Consider the following 26,654-nt stretch of genomic DNA (forward strand, 5'->3'; position numbering starts at 1 on the left):
GGAAGCAGCTCACATTATGGTGAACAAGAAGCAGAGAGACTCCAGCTCCAGATACAAAATATGTAACCCAAAGCCACACCCCCAATTAACCACTTCCTCTAGCCACACTCTACCTGCCTCTGTTACCACTCAGTTAATCTCATTAAAGATTAATTCACTGATTGGGTAAAGACTCTCACAATCCAGTTATGTCTCCTCTGGAACTTCTTGCATTGTCCCATATGTGAGCTTTTGGGGAACACCTCACATCCACATCATAACATTATGTTATGGAATATATGGACTTCATTATAGTTCTCCAGTCTATAATAAAACAATGAATGAGTTTCAACCAGCAATTAATTTGGTTGGACTCCCAACCACAAACTCCATCTCAGATAGCAGCTCCAATTCATTTTCTTTCAAAATTCAATTGGTCTCCTAGAACTTGCTCTGAGCATGTGTGGTTCAGGAGCCAGCCACAGACTCAGGAGCATCTCCTCTCCTTTACAACATTGGATCCTCATTCTCCTGTGATGGTTGCGCCCCGCTCTCCGCACTATCCTATTCTTGAAGTCACAAAGACTGTGAAGCTACTTTAGCTGTTTTAGCCATCCGAGCCAGTGACAGTTTCAGACTACCCTCTAGCCCAAATCCACAATAAAAGAGAAATTCACCCAGTGTCAATTCCCTCTTATAAGTTTCAACTTCCTTCTCGAAGTGTCTTGTTATTCTTCACTGGCTAGGTCCTTGTGGTTTTGTTTTTATATTTTGTTTTCAGATTACATAGGTTTTATTTGCAAGGACCTTTGGGCCCATTAAGCACTTAAAGCATTGAGAGTTCTAGCAAAACTGCCTTTCAGTTTCAGGATTTAGGGGCTGATATAAGAGCTCCTGTCTCCCAGGCAACTAACATAACTAACATAACTATGATCCGAAGCCACAAGACTCTATGATTTGATAAGGTTTGACTTGTTCACCTTGAATTTCCTTTACATAATACAATACGAATAACATAGTTGGTATTCAACAAACACTGGTTAGAATCTTTTGATAACTAAAGAATGACAATATAAGGGGTAGGGTTGTGGCTCAGTGGCAGAGCACCTGCCTGGCACATGTGAGGCACTTGGTTCAATCCTTAGCACCACATAAAAATAAATAAATAAAGGCATTGTGTCCATCTACAACTAAAAAAAAATAAAAAATTTAAAAAGAATGATAGTATAGTGGGAAAAAAAAGCACAGTATTTGGGATAAAAGTCTACATTTAAATCCCAATTCTACTAGTACATTTTGTGCAAACTTAAACATTTTAATGAGTCCATAGTTCAGTTGCATTTTCTATCAAACACAATACTACTAAATATTCTAATTATGCTTATATTTGTGGATTGTGAGATCAAAGGATCTAAATCTAAGCAGCATAAAGGCTGGTCCTCATTTTTACTATCAGTCAAGCATTACTAATAGTGATATCTTGAGATTAACAGCAGCATTAATAGAACATATCCAGAAAATACCTTGCTGATAAAATAACAGAGCTTATTTTGTTTAGAATTCTCATGAGTAAATCAGTCTATCAGTCAGTAATGACTATTACTAGAGCAAAGTAATTCACTTAAATATACTTAAGATAGATAGAAAGCTAAATTCTAGACCACTCAAGAAAATCTTCCCAGATTCTGGGAAAACATTGACCTGATCTAAACCAGTAAGTCATGAAGATCAATAATTCTCACTTTGTCTGTGCTGCAGGGGCAGATACCTACGAGTCATGTGAGCAATTCAAATCTTGACAATTAACACCTATGTAAGCAAGAATATCTACAGAAATATCTATGCAAGGCTATCTATTAAATTGATACCATAGGGTTATCTGTTGTGTTTCGTGAGTTATATAATTCAGTTCTTGGAGAGAATGATACTATTTCTACTATCACTATTGTTTTATACATGGGAATACTGGGGATAAGGGAGTTCTTTTCCCAAGTTCATACACTATTAATCATGAAAGCAATGATTTTAATCCAAGAGTGTTTGCCTCAAAATCAGATGTTTTTCTCTCTTAGAAGACCCTCAATTCTCTACTAGTCACACTCTGAGAACTCAGAAAACCATGAGGCAAAGTTTAAGCCAAAATTGAATATAAACAAGAAAATCCTGCATTTTCTGTTTCATTAGCATTTTTTTCTGATTGCCAAGTGCTTTAATAATCGTTTGAAATTATTAATTGTTTGAAATATAATCCCAAAGAGATGATTTATTGATCAAAATGATTAAGTTGAAATTTTTTAAAAATATGAAATATGCAAAATATTCTTAGATTAGTAGTCTTTTTAAATTTTTATATATTTTTATTAGTTCTTTTTAGTTATACATCACAGTAGAGTCAATTTTGACATATTTATACAAACATGGAGTATAACTTATTCTAATTAGGATTTCAGTCTTGTGGATGTACATGATATGGAGATTCATTGTGGTGTATATATATATATATATATATATATATATATATATATATATATATATATATATACATAGCAAAGTTATGTTAGATTCATTCCACTGTCTTTCCCCCCATCCACCCTTTTTCCCCTTCATTTCCCTCTATCTAATCCACTGAACAAGTAGTCTTGATTTAGTATAAAAACATGTTATAGATGTATTCCAGAATTCTCTTGTTGATTTGATTTCACCAAAGAAGTATTTATTTTTGGAAAAAAATTACAATAACATTCTTTACTAAATATAGCTGAAAACTGCATATTTTAAGTTAAATCCTTTTAATTTCTAAAAATGGAAAAAATTGGGAAGAAAAATTTGGTTACTCTGAAATTTTCAAGAAAGTGGAGAGAAAGCAAAAAGGAAAAAAATTATTTTTCAATAATCTCCAAAATAATTCATACTGCATATCAGTTTTCCTGGATTTCTTTGTTCTGCAACTGATTTACTAAGATCCCTATTTTGTTAAAGAAAGTGTTAGAAACTTGAATATAAAAATCCTCAAATCCCCCTCAGCTTTTCTTTGACTATTGATTACCACCCTTAAAAGGAGATTGGATTCAATTTGGCAATCCATTACTAGTACTTCTTCAGGAAAATAGTCTTATAATGTCCTCTGTCTTATTTTTTATCTTTTATTTTTAAAAAAATCAGTCTTAAAAATATGCATCATTTGTAAGGTAAATCATTACAGCATTATTATTATATATGAACTTCAAAAATATCCTGATGGATTTTCATTAACCCTATTCTGAATACTAAAAATGTTGAAAATTTTTAGGATAGGACATAAGCAATGAATAAAATTGACTCTTTTGAAACAGTGTTAAGTGTGCCTAAAAAATATAACAAAAAATCCCTAAAGAAAAAATAAAATGTAAAGACAACCTGAGAGGCCATGGAATGTCCCCAACCAACTCTGGCAGATACTCATGTGTGGATCAGATTCTTACAATAAAAGCATCTTATTTCAAAGTTGAAACACAAAATTTTTACATTCAAATTTACACACAACTTATAATTTTGAAACAATAGTAAGATTCCCTTATCTTGTAAATTCCCTTTATCTTGTAATTTCAAGAGAACTATGAAATATTCTGTGCTGACTTGCAATTTTATATTCTTACTCCTAATACTAAAATTATAATTGATAGGCATAAATATTTTAATCTTACAGATAAATTTAAATTCTGCTCTATGATTGCTTGTATCTGCATTTATAGACCTACTCAAGAAAATCATTCTATATTGTTTAATAGTAGATGGGTGGTGGTGCACGCCTGTAATCCCAGTGGCTAAGGAGGCTGAGGCAGGAGAATCACAAGTTCAAAGCCAGCCTCAGCAACTTAGTGAGGCCCTAAGCAACTTTTCAAGACCCTGTGCCAAATTAAAACATAAAAGCAACTTGGGATGTGGTTCAGTGATAAAGCATTCCTGAGCTCAATTCCTGCTATAAATAACTAATAGATTGGTAGATTTCATAAAAGTGCTCAAAATATTGTTGATAATAAAAAATAAAGATCACAAATAAACGTGGAACACATAGATACTGGTAGATATTTTTGAGTGTGCATGTGCGTGTACAATGGGGATCATTAGTAGTTATATTTAGATAGTGGTATTACGTATTATTTGTTTGTTTGTTTGTTTGTTTGTTTGTTTTGGTACCAGGATTGAACCCAGAGTGCTTAATCACTGAGCCACATCCCCAACCCTTTCTGTCATTTGTTATTTTGAGACAAGTTCTTGCTAAGTTACTTAGGACCTTGCTAAGTTGCTGAGGCTGGCCTCAATCATTTGTGATCCTCCTACCTCAGCCTCTGAGTTGCTGTGATTACAGGCTTGCACAACCATGTCCAACTATTTTTTATATGTGTAATTTTTCTCTAAGATACATGCACTAGTTTTACATAAGAAGACATTATATCTTAAACTTTTCTTATTATGAGATTATAGTAGCTAATTATAACCTTATTATTCCAATCATATATCCTTGTGTTTGCAGGACAAATAATGAAGTAACATCTTCTGTGAATATTTATGTCATTCTTCAAAATTACCAGGAAAAAAATAATTATTTAAAAATCCATTTGTTCCAACAGTGTCCAAAAAATGAAAGGATATATTTCAGAAGAAAGAAAGAAAAAATGGAGAGGAAAGGAGAATCATTGATTGAGTGTTATGTGTCTGCCTTTGCAATGATGTTGGTGGACATTCTGTCAACACTCAAACCTAGACTAAGCACTGGCAGGATGGTGGAAATTTCATGTTAGTTAAACTGAAGAATTGTAGCAAGTCATTTATCTCACAAAGGCTAATAGAACAAACTCTATTGCTCCATTGGGCAAATAGAGTCATTCAATACAGATGGTGCAGATTGCCAGGTTAGAAACTGGGGAAATAGGGGAATTCATTCTACTCTTTGTATTCCCTAAAAAAGTATCCCTTGAATGAGCAGTAGGGATATATTTTTTTAATCTTGTAACAAGATACTGGCTTAAATGTTTTTCTACATTCCAGTTTTCCCACAGCTGAAGTCATTCCTCATCCTTCAGATCTAAGGCTCAGCTTCTAAGATGCCACTTATAAAAACTAGGTTTCTTTTGCAATCTTTTAATGATTTGAAGATAGTACATCAAGCATGAAAGCAGCAGGTGGTTTAAAAACTAAAAGCATACAAGAGAAATAAGGCAATGCCAACACGGTTTTCTGAGAGTCAAAATTATCACAAGCATTATTATTGAGTGCCATAATGTCTTAATTTAAAAGCAAATTAAAATCTAATCTGAGTTTTCTCCAAAATATTTGTATGTTTTTCAGTTCTTTGAAAGACATGAAGAATTAACTACTGAGTATCCTGTATCAACCACCCAGTTTACTTCTTAATTAAAGACATCATTCTGAAATTTCTTGATTTTATTGAAACTGTACAATCCCTATAACAAAGAGCCTTCTTTACATATTTACATACATATATATATATATATATATATATATATATATATATCCCCATACCATAAGCATTCTTCTGCTATTTGATTTCTTTCATGTCATCTCTGATTCTTAATGAATTTAGTATATTTGTGTTTATGGCATTGTTTCTACCATAGTCTTATATGTATTCTAAGTATCCTGGTTGTCTGTGATATTTTTGCATTCTTTGGGATTGATTTTTAATTCCACTTTTTAACCAATTTATTTAGAAATCACATGCTATTTTAATCCTTTAGGAGATACCCTTAATTTTATCATGCATACTTAAAATATAAAGATTTAGCTAGTTTAAGATATATGGTAACTCAAAATATTTAGTATACTATGCTATAGTTTTTGGTTTCTATTGTTAGACTATGAATTCTGCTCTTATTCTGATATCATCTCTCAGTAGGTAATTTATATTCCCTCTCAAGCCACATTTTTTTCTTTTCTATTTTTTTCAGTAAATATTATTTACTGAGTTACTACTATATTCCAGATCCTGCAACAAACAGTGGAACAAAAAAATGAATAAGGTAGCATTCCAGTCCTCAAATAACTGAGTATAGTGATGGTTATGTACATATGATTTTAAAACAATGAGCAATAATAGACATATACAGTGGATATTTTGATAAATGAGTAGAAGATACTTAACCCCATATGGGGGGTAGAGTACTAAGGGAAGACTTCAGGTCATAAAATGATACCTGACCTTCATGTTAAGAGATGAACACCAGGAAAAGGACAGAAGACAGAGTGGTAGGTGAAAAGTCAGAAGAAGCAAAAGAAAAATCTGATTTGCATAAGAACTTTCAGAAGTATAACATATTAGCTCAATCTCCCTTACCAGACTGGAAATTTTCAAGGACAAAGACCATACTTAAATATTTTTGTCAGTCTTCCCACTTCCTAGTCTAGTGTATGGAGTCTTTGCTGAATAAATATACAATGAATAAATTAAAAATCTCAAAATGTTCTGATACTGCTCTGACATTAGGTAGTCCCACTGAATATGCATAAGTGGACATGGAGATTGTTATATATCACAGAAGACCAGCTCAACTAAAGTTAATGTACAATTTAGAATTATTTCAAAGAAATAATTTGGGCACTATTGCCCTTACAATTGCTAATATACTATTACTACTACTTCGACAAATAACATATACTTTACAATTTTAAATTACATTCATATACATTATTTCATTTGTTCTCCATAAAGTCCTAAATATTGCTTGTGGCTACACTGGCCATAGAAATGATAAAAAAAAAAGAGGGAGAGAGAGATTATGGTCATTTGATAATGGTTGCTAAGCAAACACTTTCTATCATAACTTCATTAGCCATTGCATGAGAAATATAGTATTTGGAACAATACCATATGCAGCTAAGATAAATATTTAGTCCCAAATTCTCATTTTATAGGAAAGCACTGCCAGTACTATTTCACCTACATTTAAGGTCACTTTTTTTTTCATTAATTCTGAGAAGTGCTTAGAGAAAATCACTTTGTTTTCTGCTTATAAAATGTCCTCTATTTTCTCTCTGTATTTCCAGTTAAATATGTTATCAACCTCTCTTCCATATTTCTTAAATTTTCTTTCAAATTTCACTTCATTGTGTTTCTGTTTTAATTGATAATTTATTTTGATAGCTTTTCTAATTAATTATTCTTATTTTAATAGTGTCTAATCTATTGTTTATCCTAAGAATTAAGTTTATTAACTTATATTTCTAAACTTTTAATTTCTAAATTATGCTTTTATTTTCTTAATCCTACTTGGAAATTTTTGATAATATAAATTTTCCTTAATTAAACAGAATGATAAAAATTTTCTTATCTTTCTTAAACATTTAGAGAGATTTACTATTTCTAATTGACATTTTCAATATCTAAATTACATATACAAATGGTTTGTTTATAGTTTCTGCTGGCTCTCACTTACAGTAGCTTGATTCCAGATATAATTTGTAATTTTATATTAATTCAAGTTCAAAGAGTCAGAGTTCATCTCTGGAAATCTTTGAACAAGAACTCTTCCACTGAATGGAAGAGTTGTACACACTAAACTCTCTGTCTCTAAATTATTTTTTAATTGGAATTCCAGGAGTTTTGTTTTCTTATCATTGCAAATATAGATTAATAAGATTGTTATATTTTATTCAAAATTTCTAAATTTGTTTTTTTGGTGCATTTATAGTCTACTATAATATAAATGGAAATTCTGTCCTTTAATTTTATATTTTGTAAATTTAGATTATTTCATTATAGCAACAATGGATACTACTACCCTACCAGAGCCCCCATCTAGATGACTATTGGCATTCTGTCTCTCCTATTAATTCTAACAAATTTAGATGCTTTTTAATTACTTAAAAGTATCACTAACTAAATGTAAATTATTGATACAATCAAATTTTATTAAAGATAGTTACGGCTTTCAAAATATATCTAAAAAATACTCTTGTAGGAAGACTGTGGACTTGATATCAAATATATTACCATCTCCAAACACTATAACTATACATCATTTTCTTCAATTAAAAAGCAACATGAAAATGCAATTGATTTACACATTTTTAATCAACGAGAAGCTAGTTATTGGAAATAATCTGAGTCTGGAAAGTGTTATATTGACTATTCTTGATTTAATTTGAGCCAAAGAAAATCACAATCTACAGGGGAAAAACTGTTTTTAAAAATCTTAGGTCCAGTTCTGATATGTAAGGAATTTGAAAGTTGTCAGTTGTTCCTAACAGAAGTAAAGGCTGAAAAATCAATAACACAACTTAGATCTATCAGGGAAGTGAGGTTACAGTGCAAACCACCACGCCTCAAAACTGGGAAAACTGACAGGCAGATACGTAATATCACAACCTACTGGAGCAGAAATTTCCATAGAAAGCAGACCGAAATCTTCACAAGAAACAGAGGTATGCTGATTACACTGATTTGATCATTACACTATGTACATGTATTGAAACATCATATGATACTCCACAAACATCAATTAAGCTTTAAAAACAAAGGTATGGTAGAAAAACTATAAATGACTTTCTGGAGGCAGATATGATCAGACATTAAACTACCAATGCAGTGAGGTTGAAGACCAGAGAGTACAATGCAGAATAAAAGCAAAATAAAACAAACAAAAATATATACATAGGCAGCATATAAGTGTGCAGAAAATCAAATTTAAAGAAAAACTATTAAAAGAAGATGGAAGAAAATTCTTACCTATAGAAAAGCAAAAATAAGAATGTTATCTGCATGGTCCTAAGGAACAATAAACACAAGGAAGAAGAGAGTGACAGTGAAATATTTAAAGTGTCAAGAGAAAAAGAAAACAACATAGAATTCTGTGCACTATGAAATTACTTTTCCAGGCAAACTAAAGACCTGTGTTGCAAAGATTGTTAAAAGAAGATTTTCAGAAAGAAGTCAAATTATATTGGTCAAAGACTCCATACTATGTAAAGAAGATTATTAGAAAAAGAATAAGTGACTGATTTTTTTTTAAATTACCATTCTTCTACTTAATTTACCGAACAGATAAGGTTAGTTCAAAGTAATAATAGCAACAATGTTTTCGGTTGTGAATGTTTATGTGTATAATAACTAATGTATATATGCTGATAAAACACATGACAATGGGGATATAAAGGAGAAATTAGGATCATTTTGTCTGTATAAATTACTTGCACTACTTCACACAGTTATAAGGTTTTTTGAAAGTAGACTTAGATTAGTTTTAAATGTGCAGGGGAAGCTGGATCAATCATTGAAAGCAAAGAAGAAGAATGAGAAGGAGAAGGAGAAGGAGAAGGGGAGGAGGAGGAGGAGGAGGAGGAGGAGGAGGAGGAGGAGGAGGAGGAGAAGAAGGAGGAGGAGGAGAAGAAGAAGAAGAAGAATCACTGATGCTAAGAAACAAAAGTGAAGTCACCCAAAATGCTCATTAAAACCACAAAAGTCAGTAAAAGAGTAGAAGATGAATTAGAGTGAAAACCATAAGTATGGCTATGGTTTACTTAAATTGAATGTACACATTAGAAAAGGAAGATATAAAATCAGTAATCTAAGTAATAGGGACCACAAATAAAAATAGTAACAAATATTGCAAATTTGAACTCAACTATATCAAGATCACTTAAAATACACCAACTTAAAGCACATACGCCCCAACTGTATGTTTTCTACAAGAAACTCAGTTTAATATAAAGATACATACAGATTAAAAACAAAGAGATGGAGAAAGATATACCATACTAAGGCCAATTAAAAGAAAGCAGGTATAGCTATACTAATTTCATGTAGAGCAAACTTCAGAGCAATGACAACTCTCAGGGATAAAGAGAGCCATCATTTAATGATGAAGAGGTTAATTTTTCAAGAAGACACAACAATCTTCAACGTATCTAAGCCTAAAAACAGAGGATCAAATTGCATGAGACAAAAAGCTGCAAGCAGAAAGAAATAAATGAAATCACTATACAGTTGGAATTTTTAATGTCCCTTCATCCATAATGGAACAGATGCAGAAGACCAAAAAAATGGTAAGGACATAGTTGAACTCAACAGTACCATTTATCAACTGGACAAAATTGTCATCTATAGAGTAATCCAAAACAGAATAACACATAGTCTTCTCAAACTCACATGGAATTCACTACGTAGGTCACAGTGGCTGTGAACCACAGATCCCAGTCAATCATGTTATCAGATATGACCAGAGAGTTCATAAAACACTTCTTAACCTATTTAAAAGAATACAAATGACATAATGTCTGCTCTCACACCACAATTAATTAAACTAGGAATCAATAACAGAAAGCTAGAAAATACCAACTAACTTGTAAACAAAACATTTCTAAATAACAAATGGATCAATGAAGAAATCTCTAGAAAAATAAAATACATCTTCAACTGAGTTAAAATGAAAATGCAATTTTTGAAAATATGTGAGATACAATGAAGCTGTACTTTGGGAGAAATTTATAGCATTGAGTGCATACATTAGAAAAGAAGGAAGATAGGAAATCAGTAATCTCAGCCTCCATTGTAGGAAACTCAAAAAAAGAAGAGTAAGAAGAGTAAGTAGAATTCAAAGAAAGTAGAAGAAAAATAAAAATAAAAATTAGAGCAGACATTTGTAAAATTAAAAACAAGAAATAAATAGAGAAAATCAACTAAATCTGAAATTTGTTCTTTGAAAAGATAAGTAAAATCAATAAGCCTCTAGACAGAGTAAAAAAAAAGAGAGTGAATACATTATTCATTAGAAATGCAAGATATGATAACACTACAGTTGCAAAGGACATTAAGAGTACAGATGGGGGCTGGGGATGTGGCTCAAGCAGTAGCGCGCTCGCCTGGCATGCGTGCGGCCTGGGTTCGATCCTCAGCACCACATACCAACAAAGCTGTTGTGTCCGCCGAGAACTAAAAAATAAATATTAAAAATTCTCTCTCTCTCTCTCTCTCTCTCTCTCTCTCTCTCTCTCTCTCTCTCTCTTCTCTCTCACTCTCTCTTAAAAAAAAAAAAAAGAGTACAGATGATCCCTGACTTGTAATTTCCTGACTCTATGATGGTGTGAAAGTCATATGCATTTAGTAGACACCATACACTTGATTTTTGAATTTGGGTCTAATATGCACTAGGACAGTCTCTCACTATGGTGGGCAGTGGCAGTGAACCACAGACCCCAGGCAGTCATGAATCATGAGAGTAAAAAACTGACACTCTGCAGTGTTTGTGTGGTGCTAAGTTATGATGTCTGGTACATTAAGAATGTTAATGCATTTTTGACTTAATGAGATTTGCAGCTAATGATAAGTTTGGATGCAAACCCATTATAAGTCAAAAATCACCTGTATGATAAAAGAATAACCGACAAGCTTGACTTCAACACTCACAAACTTGAGTGTCTAGATGAAATGTACCATTTGCTTGTAAGACTCAATTTACCAAAATTCACACAGGATGAAATAGATATATTGAGTACGTCTATGTCTATTAGAGAAATTAAATCATTAAATAATAAACTTCTAAACAGAAAACACTAGGGCTAGATGAGTTTACTGATGAAATATACAGAAAACTTTTAAGGAATTTCTAATTCTCTACAATGTGTTTCAGAAAGTAGAAGCAGATGGAATACTTCCTATCTTTTTCTATGAGCTCAATATTACCATAATATTAAATCATACATTACAAGAAACGTCTCCAGAACAATATCTTTCACAAAAATTGATGCAAAAATCTTCAGCAAAATATCAGTAAATTAAGTACAAAACTATATAAAAAGAATCACAAGTAGCTTTAATTTATCCCAGGTATGCAACACTAGTTCAACATCTGAAAATCAATTAATGGTGTCAATCATATCACCAGGCTAAAAAAGAAAAATAACATTAGTTTATCAGTAGTTGTGAAAAAAATGACAAAATCCACAATGAACTTGTGATGAAAATTCTCAGAAAATGACTAAAACTTGTTAAATTGAATTTTTCAAGGAATCAGTCCATTTCAACTTGAAAAAGAACACCTACTTGTATAAGCTCTCAGGGTAATTCAGTGCAATAAAAATATGGATAAAAAACTCAGTTGGCCAAGCACAACTTAAATTTATTAAGACCAATTTTCTGCCACATATATAAGGTAAGGGGTTGATAGAGTAATTTAAGTTCATTTCTAGGAAAAGCTTTTTTACAACTAAGCTTTTGGCATTATATTTCTATCCACCCTGCCTGTAATAGGTATAAACTATTAAAGTCACTCAGCAAGGCCTAGAAAGATTAAACCTAAGGTTTATAAAATACAAACCCACTTGGTCATATGCATTATGATCAGAAATAAAAAAATTATTCATGATTATAAATTATGCAGTGCTGGAATATATAGAGCTAGGAGGATTGGATGGGTGATCCTTCCAATAATAAAGATAACAAGTCTAGAGATTAAGTACAGCCACAAACCATGCAGGAAAGTTGAGGCCAAATGCCACTGGGAGAGTAACTAGAACAATACCCTCCAGGAGAATATTAATTTATGATGCATATAAGCAATTGTAACCAGAGATGATAGAGAACCACTGTGAAAACATAGAGAGAACAGATTATGAAGCCTATTCTGGCAATCTGATAGGAAAGAAAAGAATTTTTCTACTAGAGACTTCCTGTTATAGTTCCGACATATAAAGAATTTGATAAATATCACTCTAGGCACAAACATGAAACGCCTGAAAGAAATTAAAACCATTGTGTTTTCTTGATCCTGTCAAACAAATAAAGTAGTAGGGAAAACCATCCCCCAAATCTGGAGAAACAGGTAAACTCAGAGTTCCATCTGACACCTGCTTACCTAGAACAGAAGCCAACAGAATTGTAGACATGAGAAAATACTTAACGGTGATTTTGATGAATTGCTGGAGGCTGAATGTAGAATGACATGAGAAAGAAGTTTCTAAAGACTACAGTTTTAGTGGGATCTAAGAAACTGGTTCACTATGCAGTAGATTCTCACTTAACTGAGTCCATGAGATGAATATATGCATAAACAACATTGTATAAATTGGATTTATTTCATATATATTTAAGCAGCAAGGGACAAAAGGAACCAAGGATCCATTATGAGCTGAGTCTTAGAAAGCCAAAGCTAAGGAAAGTTGCCCAGATTGGACAGAAACTTACCAGTGCTCACTTATCCCACAGCACAGGGAACTCACTGGCAAAACTTGGAAGAGCATCCTGCTTTCAGGTGAGAGGGAAACAAACTGGGGTTGACTTGTGCAGTTCCTTTCTAATTCAAGATGCTACATTCCCTCAGAGAGACAGGAACAAGGCCTGGGCTATTGGGGTGAGTTCTTCCTTGACTCTAGATATTATATTTCCAGCACATACCATGGTTATTCTTAAGAAGTATAAGCAAGGAAAGAAGGAGAGAACTAGGTCAGTCTCAAGGCCACCCAGAGGACTGTCCTGCAGGTCCCTACACTTCCATGGATTTTTACTTTTAGGAATCCCACCAAGTTTTAATGGGAAGTTTCTCTCCTTGCTCTGCTGTGGAAGGAGAAGAGTAACCATGGGGGAAATAAAACCATGGGTTCTCCATAGCAGAGACCTACACTTCAGGGGAACAGATTTTCCCAGAGTCTTCTCTCATCTGGGGCCAGATAATTTTCCTCATTCTAGCTCTCTCTTCCTGTCTCACCTTAGAGGGGGGACAGGAAGTAAGACACTTGTGAATGTCACACCCAGGACATAGGCCCACTAAAAGACTAGGACAGAATCATAAAATTTAGAGGGCACTTCCCCTCCACCATACCAGAACACCAACAAGTCTCCAGTGTAGTAGCAGAGAACCATACCTCAAGAGCTATAGGACTCAGACTCTGGATAAAGGAGACTTCTTAGGGAAGCTCACAGGTAACACAGGAGTCAAGCACAAGTGCACTAGAGGTAAACCTCTGGCACAAAAACATGAATGCAGTAAACATTAACAGAACCTAACTCATACTCACATTAACATAAATCTTCACAGTTAAATTCCATGAACTCATTACTAATTACTCAATGCAATAAGCCTAGTTTTCAGGGGGAAAAAAGCTAGAATCCATAACACTCACACAAATTAAAAATAATTTGAAGAAATAAATCATCAGAGCCACACACAGGTATGATACTGATTTGAAGTTATCAGGTAGGGAATCTAAAATAGCTATAATTTATATGTTAAAGGTTCTACCTGAAGAAGTTGTGTACATGAAAGAACTCATGGGTAATATGCACAGAATATGGAAACTATAAGAAAAAATCTTTATGCTTTGGGATATAGCAATGGATTCTTTTGTTGGAAATATTTTTTTTCTCAACAAAGGGCTTTATCAAGAAAGTGAAAAGATAAGCTATAGAATGGAAGAAAATATTTTCAAATCCTATCTGATAAAATTTAATATCCATGATATATAAAGAACAGTTACTACTCAACAACAGAAAGAGCAACAACACAATTTCAAAATGAGCAAAGGACCTGAATAGTTATTCCTTCAAAGAAGTAGGGATGACCAACAGGTATGGGAAATGATGTTCAATACCACTAGTTATTATGGAAAGCAAATCAGATTAGGATAATTTTAAACAAAAACAATGGGAAACAACAGGTGTTGGCAAGAATGTGGAAAAATGGAAATGGGAACCATTGTACATTGTTGATAGGAATGTAAAATCAAGCAGCTGCTGTAGAAAGTTTGGCAGCTCTTCAAAAGTTCAAATATAGAATTATCTTATGATTCACAAATTGTACTCTTAGCAATATACCCAAAATAATTAAAAGCATAATTTCACAAAGGAATTTGTAAATGAATGTTTATAGCAACATGTCTCATAAAACTAAAGTAAAAAAAAAACAAAATGTTCATTAACAGACTAGGAAAGAAAAAATTTGTGTTAATACATGCAATTAAATATCATTCAGCCATAAAAGTAACAAAGTACTGATATATGCTGCAATTTAGATGAACCTCAAAAACATTACACCAGGTGAAAGAAACAAAATACTAAAATTACATATTCCATCATCCTTTTTTAAAAAAACACTTTATCAGCTGTTGGTGGACCTTTATTTATTTATATTTGGTGCTGAGAATCAAACCCAGTGCCTCACACATGCTACAACCCCAGCCCCTCCATCATTCTTTTTATATGATATATCCAGCATAGGCAAATCCAGAGATAGAAAGAAGATCTGTGATTATTATGATGTGATTGGTAAGTGGAAATGGGGAGTGATAACTTAATGACTATGGGGTATTTTTCCAGGGATAGAAGTTTTGAAAATAGAGAGAGGTGTTTTTTGCACTACATCATAACTACACTAAATGCCACTGAACTGTACATTTCAAAATGGTTAATTATATGTTAAAGAATTTCATTTCAACAAATCCAAACACTAGATATCAAAAGAACAAGACAGAAATGAAGAACAACTATGACAAACTCATTAGCATACTGGACACAGATAAGAAAAAAAAATTAGTTAACAGTAAGATGAGTCCACAAAACTTCGCAAATGGAAATGGAAGAGAAAAAAGACATGAAGGAAAAAACAGAACAAAATATCTTAATAGGACAATATCAAAGATATAACACATGTAATTAACATATCAGAAGAAAAAGAGAGAATACAGCCGAAAGATATTTAAGGTAATAAAAGCCAAGAATGTTCCAAAAGTAATAACAGATATACAACTACATATCTAAGATTTTTGTAGAACATCAAATAGGAAAAACATTAAAAAAATCTTACATTTAGGCATACAGTATTCAAAATGCAGAAAACCCAAGACAATGAGCACATCTTAGAACAAGATGAAAAAGGAAAGCCAGATAAGCTTACCTATAGAGGAACAAAGATAAATATTATGAAGGACGTCGCATAAGAAACCATACAAACAATAGAGTGTAGTAAATACTTTAAGTATTGAAAGAGAAAACCACCATCCTAGAATTTTATATCCAATGAAATCATCCTTCAAAAGTGAATAAGAAATAAATCATTTCTCACACAAACAAAACCCAAGAAAATTAGCTGGCAGCAGGCCAGGCCTGAAAAAATAATAACAATCCTTCAGGTATGAAAATGATAATAAAAGTAATAAGTAAGTAATAAAAGAAAGAAAGTCACTGGAAAATAAATAATTGAAGATAAAATAAAATATTTTATTTTTCTTATTCCTAATTGATTTTAAAATGACTATAGTAATTATAGAAACAATGTATTTTGTGAATGCAGAGTATGTTTAAGTGAAATGAATTAATAGTACTATCATAAATAATAGAAAAGAGAACTTGAAAATATTCTGTTTAAGGTGTACCCCACTCCCCACAGCTGCAAAGAACAGAATATTGCAATTTTAGGAGAAACCACAGAATTTACATGAATAGCAACATGTTAGACTTCATTTTTTGGTTCTTTACTCAAATGTCATGTGATTCTTTTTTTTTTTTTTCAGGGGTTGGGGAGGACCCAGGATTGAAGTCAGGGGCACTGGACCACTGAGCCACTGAGCCACATCCCCAGTCCTGTTTTGTATTTTATTTAGAGACAGGGTCTCACTGAGTTGCTCAGTACCTCGCTTTTGCAGAGGCTGGCTTTCAACTTGCCATCCTCCTGCCTCAGCCTCCCAAGCCACTGGGATTACAGGAGTACTTCACTGCATCCACCAGTCATTGTTATTCCTGAAATAATTCTGAACTATGCCAAACTCTCCTTGACTTTAGAATAGAAGCTTTCAGTGAATCTTGCAAAAGCAAAAACTTCAGGAAGAGAAAGTTCAAAGTAATTGAAATAATCAGATCATGTTGCCAATTTCAAGGTAAAATTATTAGTACCCTCTTCCCAAAACTGATTAACTTATCAGTAAATATCTAGCATTGTGTTTGCCAAAAGTGAAAAGTAAAAAAAAAAAAAAAAAGAAAAGAAAATAGGAAAGAGAAAAAATATGACATTAAACCATATTCTTGTCTTTGAAGAATTTGATTTAGATGGGAAAACAAATGTTGTGCCTTGTAGGAAATCTCCCTCCAAAAAGGGGGAGAGGCTTCTTCAGGGAATAAAGTTGGTAAGTCTTTAGCTGTCTTCATCCTTTGTACATAAGGCTGAGCTGCATTTAGGAGAAGGATACTGCCTTCTTGTTATCAAGGAAAGCTGAAGTAGAAAACTGCAAGATGAACTGCCACACAGATTTGTTTGCAAGAAAATCCCCCACCCCCAGGAGTAGAACAGGCAGCCATAACCTAACCTCAGGCTCTAAATGAAGGAGCTCACAATTGGAAATAGACATTTTCTTTTAATTTTTTCCAATCTATAGTGAAAAGGGGGGATAAAATTGAGGAAAACTGCTCTCTAAAACTTCTAAGATAAGGGCTGTTATCATGTTACTTCTGTCTCAATAGCTCTTCCAGCTCTTCATGATTACTGCAGGCACTGTTTTATCCAACTCTATCAAGCCCAGTTTTTGGTCAATCACAAGAAGACTGTGACAAAAGAAAATAATTTTTAAAAATAAAAATTACAAATGGAAAAATTATTCTTTTAATGCACAACCCTTATGTTGGTCTATGCCTCCATTTCCTGAGTAGGTCTCTTGGCGTTTTATGCTACTTTTCTAGTATCAACCACACCCATAGTGCACATTTTACCATTTTGACCCTTGGAGGAGAGCCTAAACTTGAACACATTTACAAAGCAACCCAAATAAATAATGCAAGTGAAAATTTTCATTTTCCCCACCTATATTTTTACCTATATTGCTAATAACTAATTCTGTATTGATGTTTTTCAAATATGACTCTAATAAGTCCATCCAAAGCATTCAACTTGGGTTTGGGACATGTGCACACACACCTGTGTTGTATGCACAGACACATACATATACTTTCTGCTTCTATGGATTGGTTCATATATCATGCACTATACTGATCAAAGATAATTTGTTCATCCTTCTTATAGAATTAACTATTAAACTATGAGTAAGTGGATGAGGCAATCTAAACTATGAGTAAGTGGATGAGGCAATCTGAATAGTGCTTTGAATTTTTTAACTTTTATCAAAGAAATATGCAAAAACAATTTAAGAAGTCAAAAAAAATTAAATAATTTTGCTTGCAAAAAAATATTGGGAGACCCATTTTTATACCACTCAGTTGCCAACTCCACAGAGGCAACTCTTCATACCATTTTTTAAAAATTTATTTTAGCTGGGCATGGTGGCACACGCTGTAATCCCAGCGGCTCGGGGGGGCTGAGGCAAGAGGATCATGAGTTCAAAGCCAGTTTCAGCAAAAGTAAGGCGCTAAGCAACTCAGTGAGACCCTGTTTCTAAATAAAATACAAAATAGGCTGGGAAGGTGGTTCAGTGGTTGAGTACCCTTGAGTTCAATCCCTGGTACCAGCTCCCCTGCAAAATTATTTTACCTATGGGGTTTGTAATGTGGACAATTAAATTACGCTTTAATTTTCTTCCACTACCATATTCTCAATTCTACACACATACACTATTAATTTTCAATCCTCCCAATATATTCACTTTTGTGGTTGAATGAATATTCTACATATATACATTCTTATGCATTTGTAGATGAGATTTAGAATCTATGTAACATATACTTTCTTTTCTTGGATATCTTTGTGCTTTTCTTTGAGTTTACTATAGTCTAGATTTTTTGTTTGCTTTGCCTTAATTTTCAAGTAGCAGCAACCTATGCCAATCTCTCACACTGAACAGGGAAACTCTTATTGCAGGTAAACACATCTGACTTTCTGACTCTTGGTGTCCTTTTAGGTCTATCCCTCCTGAAACTCTATCCTGATTCTGTAGGCTCATGCACAGCTGCTGACTCAGAAATAATTTCCCACATCCTCTATACTAGATGTCCTTTTTGTCATGTCCCATTTCTTTCTTATATTTTACTGATTTTCATTTACTGAAGTATGTCTTCCATTAATTTTTTTTTTTTTTGAGAGAGAGAGAGAGAGAGAGAGAGAGAGAGAGAGAGAGAGAGAATTTTAATATTTATTTTTTAGTTCTTGGCGGACACAACATCTTTGTTGGTATGTGGTGCTGAGGATCGAACCCGGGCCGCACGCATGCCAGGCGAGCGCGCTACTGCTGAGCCACATCCCCAGCCCCCTTCCCATTAATTTTTTAACAGAAGCACATGAGGAAAATCATTATGAATTCTTCTTGTTTAAGAATGTCTCTCTTTGCGGGGCTGGGGTTGTGGCTCAGCGGTAGAGCGCTTATCTCACACGTGTGAGGCACTGGGTTCAATCCTCAGCACCTCATAAAAATAAATAAATAAAATGAAGGTATTGTGTCTATCTACAACTAAAAAAAAATGAAAAAAGAATGTCTCTCGTATTTGTATCTTCATGTCTCCATTTACAATTTGGTTGGATGAAGCATCTAAGATTGAAATCATCTTTCAGCTTCAGAACTGCTATTTAAAAATCTAATGATACACTTATTTTCAAATCTGTCTGCATGTTTCTTACCTCTGTGGAAGCCTCTGAGGACTAAAATTCAATGAAAGTGTGCCTTGATACATGTTCCTTGTCATTTATTGACCTCAACTGTTTTTTTAAAATATATATCTGATATCTGCATTCATCTCTCCTGGTACTTGCTTTTTTGTGTTTTTGTTTTTGTATTTCAGGATTATTTTCTCTCAGCTGTTTTCTCATTCCATTTTACCACAACTCTATTAGACAAATACAGGAACCTCTGAATTAAACCTCTAATTTTCTACACCTGTTTCTACAATATTCTAACCCTTCATTGTCCTCTTCCTCTTTCTGGGCCAGTTCCTCCAACCCATTTCTCTACCAACATTTCTTTTGACTGTAAATTTAAAAAATGTTTATTATTCCCAGAAAGTTATTTTTTGGTTGTACTCTATCCTAGTTTTATAGATTCCATGTCTTCTTACATCTCTCTAAATATTATCATGGATCATCAAATGTCTGATAATGGAATCGGTTGAAAAAATAAAATGAGGGGGAGGGGCAAGCAGGAAAAATCAAAAGGACAGAGTGCCTGGGATCCCAATTGCCAACTGTGGGACCCCGGAGATCCAGGCCCACTGATTCGTGCGGCCTGCCCTTCGGCTACAGAAGGCGTGGCGCCCCAGGGAAGCCATTAATTAGCAAGCAGGGAGAGGCGCGCCTGCGATCAGGTGGAATCCCGCCAGCCAAGCCCGCACTGACCCCCGGGCTGAGTACGGGATTTTAGACGGGGAAGGAAGCGGTACAGTCCCATCCCCCACAGCGGACACTCCACCAAGGCAATCAGCAGCCAGCATCTTGAAAAGCTGAAATATCCACCGCCATTCTCCGACAGATCTCAACAACAAAACAGGTGTGTGGCACTCAGCCCATCCCCCATACATTGGGAACTCGCATAAAATCTCTCCTAGGCTTGCCAGGGGAGGGAGAATCAGAGTGAGCCTGCATAAAGACTAGGGGGGAACTAGAGGCACCTGACCTGCAACCCCCCCTCCCCATCTGCAGCCAAAACGAAACCTGTCTAGCTAGCGCTGGGGGAGGGGCAAGCAGGAAAAATCAAAAGGACAGAGTGCCTGGGATCCCAATTGCCAACTGTGGGACCATGGAGATCCAGGCCGACTGATTCGCGGAGCCTGCCCTGTGGCTACAGAAGGCGTGGGAGGGAGTATCAGAGTGAGTCTGCATAAAGGAAGGAAGCGGTACAGTTCTATCACCCACAACGGAAACAAAACAATAGAATGCCGGGGTTCCCAATAGTCACCCTCCACACCCAACAAATGGCAGGCCCAGAGTACAGTTTGAACTGCCGAGAACCATCACTCAGGGGAAATCTGGTCTAGCAGGAGAAACCAAGACTAGCAGGAGAAACCAGGAGGCTAGAGGCAAGGCCCTCGAGACTGGGCAGCTGGAAATTGCAGGCCCGCCGGCGACAGTTCACCCACTGCCCGCATAGCTGGGCAGTAGGAGAACACCCGCCCGCAGGCGACCAATCACCCGCCCGCGGCCTGTGATACTGGGCGGCTGGAGACCACCTGCCTGCCGCGACTGGGAGCTGAAACCAAACAGAGACAGTCCAGTCACACCCCCTCATCAGGACACCCCAGCAAGGAACTGGGGCCGGTCATAGCAAAGTAGTGTCGTCACTGGAGCTCGGACGTCGGATCTTCCTTCACAGTGGAATCCACGTTAGCAGTCATAGTTTAACAACACAAAGGAGAAACATCAGAGTAATACAGAACCAAAACAAATCTATAGAAGAGAGCAGAAACACGACAATCAAATAGAGCTGGAAAGCAACGGGGACAACATGAGAAAACAAGGGAAAAAAGGAGTACAAACAATGCAAGACAACTTAATTCTACAAGAGGACATAGAAACATCAGAAGCAGGGATAGGGAAAGAACTCAAGGTATACCTAACTCGAATGGAAAGGAATATTAGAGAAGACATGCGACAGCAAGTCCAAGCAATAAAAATATATTTTGAAAATGAATTAAACAAACAAATTCAAATGGCAAAAAACGAGCTCTACCAGGAGATAGAGATCTTAAAAAAGAATTAAACTATAATCCTAGAATTGCAGGAAACTATAAACCAAATTAAAAACTCAAACGAGAATATTACAAATAGACTTGATCAAGTAGAAGTCAGAACATCAGATAATGAAGACAAGGTTTATCAACTTGAAAAGAGTATAGTCAACACAGAAAAGATGCTTAAATCCCATGAGCAATCTATTCAAGAGATATGGGATGTCATTAAAAAACCAAATTTGAGAGTCATCGGGATAGAAGAAGGCACAGAGATTCAAACCAAAGGAATGGACAGCATATTAAATGAAATAATTGTAGAAAACTTCCCAGAGATGAAAGATGGAATGGATTGCCAAATCCTGGAAACCTACAGGACCCCAAACTATAATAGACCAACTCCAAGACACATAATTATGAAGATAGCCAACATACAGGACAAGGAGAGAATATTAAAAGCTACGAGAGAAAAGAGGCAGATTACATTCAGGGGTAAACCAATTAGGTTAACGACTGATTTCTCAGCACAGACTTTGAAAGCGAGAAGATCCTGGAACAATGTATTTCAAACGCTGAAAAATAATGGATTTCAACCAAGAATACTGTATCCAGCAAAATTGAGCTTCAGAATTGACAACGAAATTAAAATCTTTCACGATAAACAAAAGCTAAAAGAATTTGCAGCAAGAAAACCAGCACTGCAAAGCATTCTGAGCAATATACTACAAGAAGACGAATTGAAAAATAGTGCCCAAAACTAACAACAAGAGGTATCTCAGTAAAGGAGGAGGAAAATAACCAAAAAGTAAAACTACCCAAACTAAAATAAATAAATAAAGAAGCATGACTGGAAGTACAAATCATATCTCAATTGTAACTTTAAATGTTAATGCCCTAAACTCACCAATCAAGAGACATAGGCTAGCAACCTGGATCAAAAAAACAAATCCAACAATATGCTGCATTCAGGAGAATCATATGATAGGAAAAGACATACACAGGCTGAAGGTAAAAGGTTGGGAAAAATCATACCACTCACATGGCCCTTGGAAGCAAGCAGGAGTGGCCATACTCATATCAAATAAAATCAACTTCAAATCTAAGTTAATTAAGAAGGATAAAGAAGGACACTATATACTGTTAAAAGGGACCATCCACCAACAAGACATAACAATTATCAATTTGTATGCACCAAACAATGGAGCTGCAATGTACATAAAGCAAACGCTCCTCAAGTTCAAGAGTAAAATAGACCATAACACAATAATTACGGGTGACTTCAACACACCACTCTCGCCATTAGACAGATCTTCTAGACAAAAACTGAATAAAGAAACTATAGAACTCAACAGCACAATCAATAACCTAGACCTAACCAACATATATAGAATATACCAACCATCATCAAGTGGATACACGTTCTTCTCAGAAGCACATGGATCCTACTCAAAGATAGACCATATATTATGCCATAAGGCAACTCTTAGTAAATATAAAGGCGTGGAGATAATACCATGCACCATATCTGACCATAATGGAATGAAATTGGAAATCAATGATAAAAAAAGGAAGGAAAAATCCTACACCACATGGAAAATGAACAATATGTTATTGAATGATCAATGGGTTACAGAAGACATAAAGGAAGAGATAAAAAAATTCTTAGAGTCAAATGATAATACAGACACAACATACCGGAATCTATGGGACACAATGAAAGCAGTTTTAAGAGGGAAATTCATTTCCTGGAGTTTTTTCATCAAAAAAAGAAAAAAACCAACAAATAAATGAACTCACACTACACCTCAAAAACCTAGAAAAGGAAGAATAAAACAACAGCAATTGTAGTAGAAGACAAGAAATAATTAAAATTAGAGCAGAAATAAACGAAATTGAAACAAAAAAAAACCATTGAAAAAATTGATAAAACTAAAAGTTGGTTCTTTGAAAAAATAAATAAGATAGACAAGCCCTTAGCTATGCTAACAAAAAGAAGAAGAGAGAGAACTCAAATTACTAATATACGGGATGAAAAAGGCAATATCACAACAGACACTACAGAAATACAGAAGATAATTAGAAAGTATTTTGAAACCCTATATTCTAATAAAATAGAAGATAGCGAAGATATCGATAAATTTCTTAAGGCATATGATTTGCCCAGATTGAGACAGGAAGACACACACAATTTAAACAGACCAATAACAAAGGAAGAAATAGAAGAAGCCATCAAAAGACTACCAACCAAGAAAAGCCCTGGACCGGATGGGTATACAGCGGAGTTCTACAAAACCTTCAAAGAAGAATTAATACCAATACTTTTCAAGCTATTTCAAGAAATAGAAAAAGAAGGAGCTCTTCCAAATTCATTCTATGAGGCCAACATCACTCTGATCCCAAAACCAGACAGAGACACTTCAAAGAAAGAAAACTACAGACCAATATATCTAATGAACTTGGATGCAAAAATTCTCAATAAAATTCTTGCGAATCAAATACAAAAACATATCAGAAAACTTGTGCACCATGATCAAGTAGGATTCATCCCTGGGATGTAAGGCTGGGTCAATATATGGAAATCAATAAATGCTATTCACCACATTAATAGGCTTAAAGACAAGAACCATATGATCATCTCGATAGATGCAGAAAAAGCATTTGACAAAATAAAGCATCCCTTTATGTTCAAAACATTAGAAAAACTAGGGATAACAGGAACTTACCTCAACATTGTAAAAGCTATATATGCTAAACCTCAGGCTAGCATCATCCTAAACGGAGAAAAACTGAAGGCATTCCCTCTAAAATCTGGAACAAGACAGGGATATCCTCTATCACCACTTCTATTCAATTTAGTTCTCGAAGTACTAGCCAGAGCAATTAGACAGACAAAAGAAATTAAAGGCATAAAAATAGGAAAAGAAGAAATTAAATTATCGCTATTTGCGGATGACATGATAATTTACTTAACAGACCCAAAAGGATCTACAAAGAAGCTGCTAGAGTTAATAAATGAATTCAGCAAAGTGGCAGATATAAAATCAACATGCACAAATCAAAGGCATTCCTGTATATCAGCAACAAAACCTCTGAAATGGAAATAAGGAAAACCACTCCGTTCACAATATCCTCAAAGAAAATAAGATACTTGGGAATCAACCTAACAAAAGAGGTGAAAGATTTATACAATGAAAACTACAAAACCCTAAAGAGAGAAATAGAAGAAGATCTCAGAAGATGGAAAAATGTACCCTGTTCATGGATAGGCAGAACTAACATCATCAAAATGGCGATATTACCCAAAGTTCTCTACAGGTTTAATGCGATGCCAATCAGAATCCCAAAGGCATTTCTTGTAAAAATAGATAAAGCAATCATGAAATTCATATGGAAAAACAAAAGACCCAGAATAGCAAAAGCAATTCTAAGCAGGAAGTGTGAATAAGGTGGTATAGCAATACCAGATTTCAAACTATATTACAGAGCAATAGTGACAAAAACAGCATGGTACTGGTACCAAAACAGGCAGGTGGACCAATGGTACAGAATAGAGGACACAGAGACTAATCCACAAAGTTACAATTATCTTATATTTGATAAAGGGGCTAAAAACATGCAATGGAGGAAGGATAGCATCTTCAACAAATGGTGTTGGGAAAATTGGAAATCCATATGCAACAAAATGAAATTTAATCCCTTTCTCTCGCCAGCCACAAAAGTTAACTCAAAATGGATCAAGGAGCTAGATATTAAAACAGAGACACTGCGTCTGATAGAAGGAAAAGTTGGCTACGATCTACATATTGTGGGGTCGGGCTCCAAATTCCTTAATAGAACGCCCGTAGCCCAAGAGTTAATAACAAGAATAAACAAATGGGACCTACTTAAACTAAAAAGTTTTTTCTCAGCAAGAGAAACAGTAAAAGAGGTAAATAGAGAGCCTACATCCTGGGAACAAATTTTTACCCCTCACACCTCAGATAGAGCCCTAATATCCAGAATGTACAAAGAACTCAAAAAATCAAACAATAAGATAACAAATAATCCAATCAACAAATGGGCCAAGGACCTGAACAGACACTTCTCAGAGGAGGACATACAATCAATCCACAAGCACATGAGAAAATGCTCACCATCTCTAGCAATCAGAGAAATGCAAATCAAAACCACCCTAAGATACCATTTCACTCCTGTAAGATTGGCAGCCATTATGAAGTCAAACAACAACAAGTGTTGGTGAGGATGTGGGGAAAAGGGCACACTTGTACACTGCTGGTGGGACTGCAAAATGGTGAGGCCAATTTGGAAAGCAGTATGGAGATTCCTGGGAAAGCTGGGAATGATCCACCATTTGACCCAGCTATTGCCCTTCTTGGACTATTCCCTGAGGACCTTAAAAGAGCGCACTATACGGAGGCCACATCAATGATTATAGCAGCACAATTCACAATAGCTAGACTGTGGAACCAACCTAGATGCCCTTCAATAGATGAGTGGATAAAAAAAATGTGGCAGCTATACACAATGGAGTATTATGCAGCACTAAGAAATGACAAAATCATAGAATTTGCAGGGAAATGGATGGCATTAGAGCAGATTATGCTAAGTGAAGCTAGCCAAGCCCCATAAAACAAATGTCAAATATCTTCTTTGATATAAAGAGAACCACTAAGAATAGAACAGGAAGGAAGAACATGAGGAAAAGACTAATAGTAAACTAAGACAAATGGGGGGAGAGAAAGGAAGAGAGAAGGGAAAACATATGGAAATGGTAGGAGACCTTCAGTGATACACAAAATTATAAGAGGTTATGAGGGGCAAGGGGGAGGGGGAAAAAAGGGGAGAGAATTGAACAACAGCAGAGGAGGTAGAGAGGGAAGATGGGAAGGGAGGGGAGGGGAGGGGGGATAGTAGGGGATAGGAAAGGTAGCAGAATACAACAGTCACTAATATGCCATTATGTAAAAATGTGAGTATGTAACAGAAGTGAGTCTGCATTATGTATTTGGGGAGTTCAAAACCCAATTGAGTCAAATGTATGAAAGATGATATATCATGAGCTCTGTAATGTTTTGAACAATCAATAAAAAAAATG

This window comes from Ictidomys tridecemlineatus, chromosome 9 (assembly GCF_052094955.1).
Source record: "Ictidomys tridecemlineatus isolate mIctTri1 chromosome 9, mIctTri1.hap1, whole genome shotgun sequence".
In the NCBI taxonomy this organism is placed as follows: Eukaryota; Metazoa; Chordata; class Mammalia; order Rodentia; family Sciuridae; genus Ictidomys; species Ictidomys tridecemlineatus.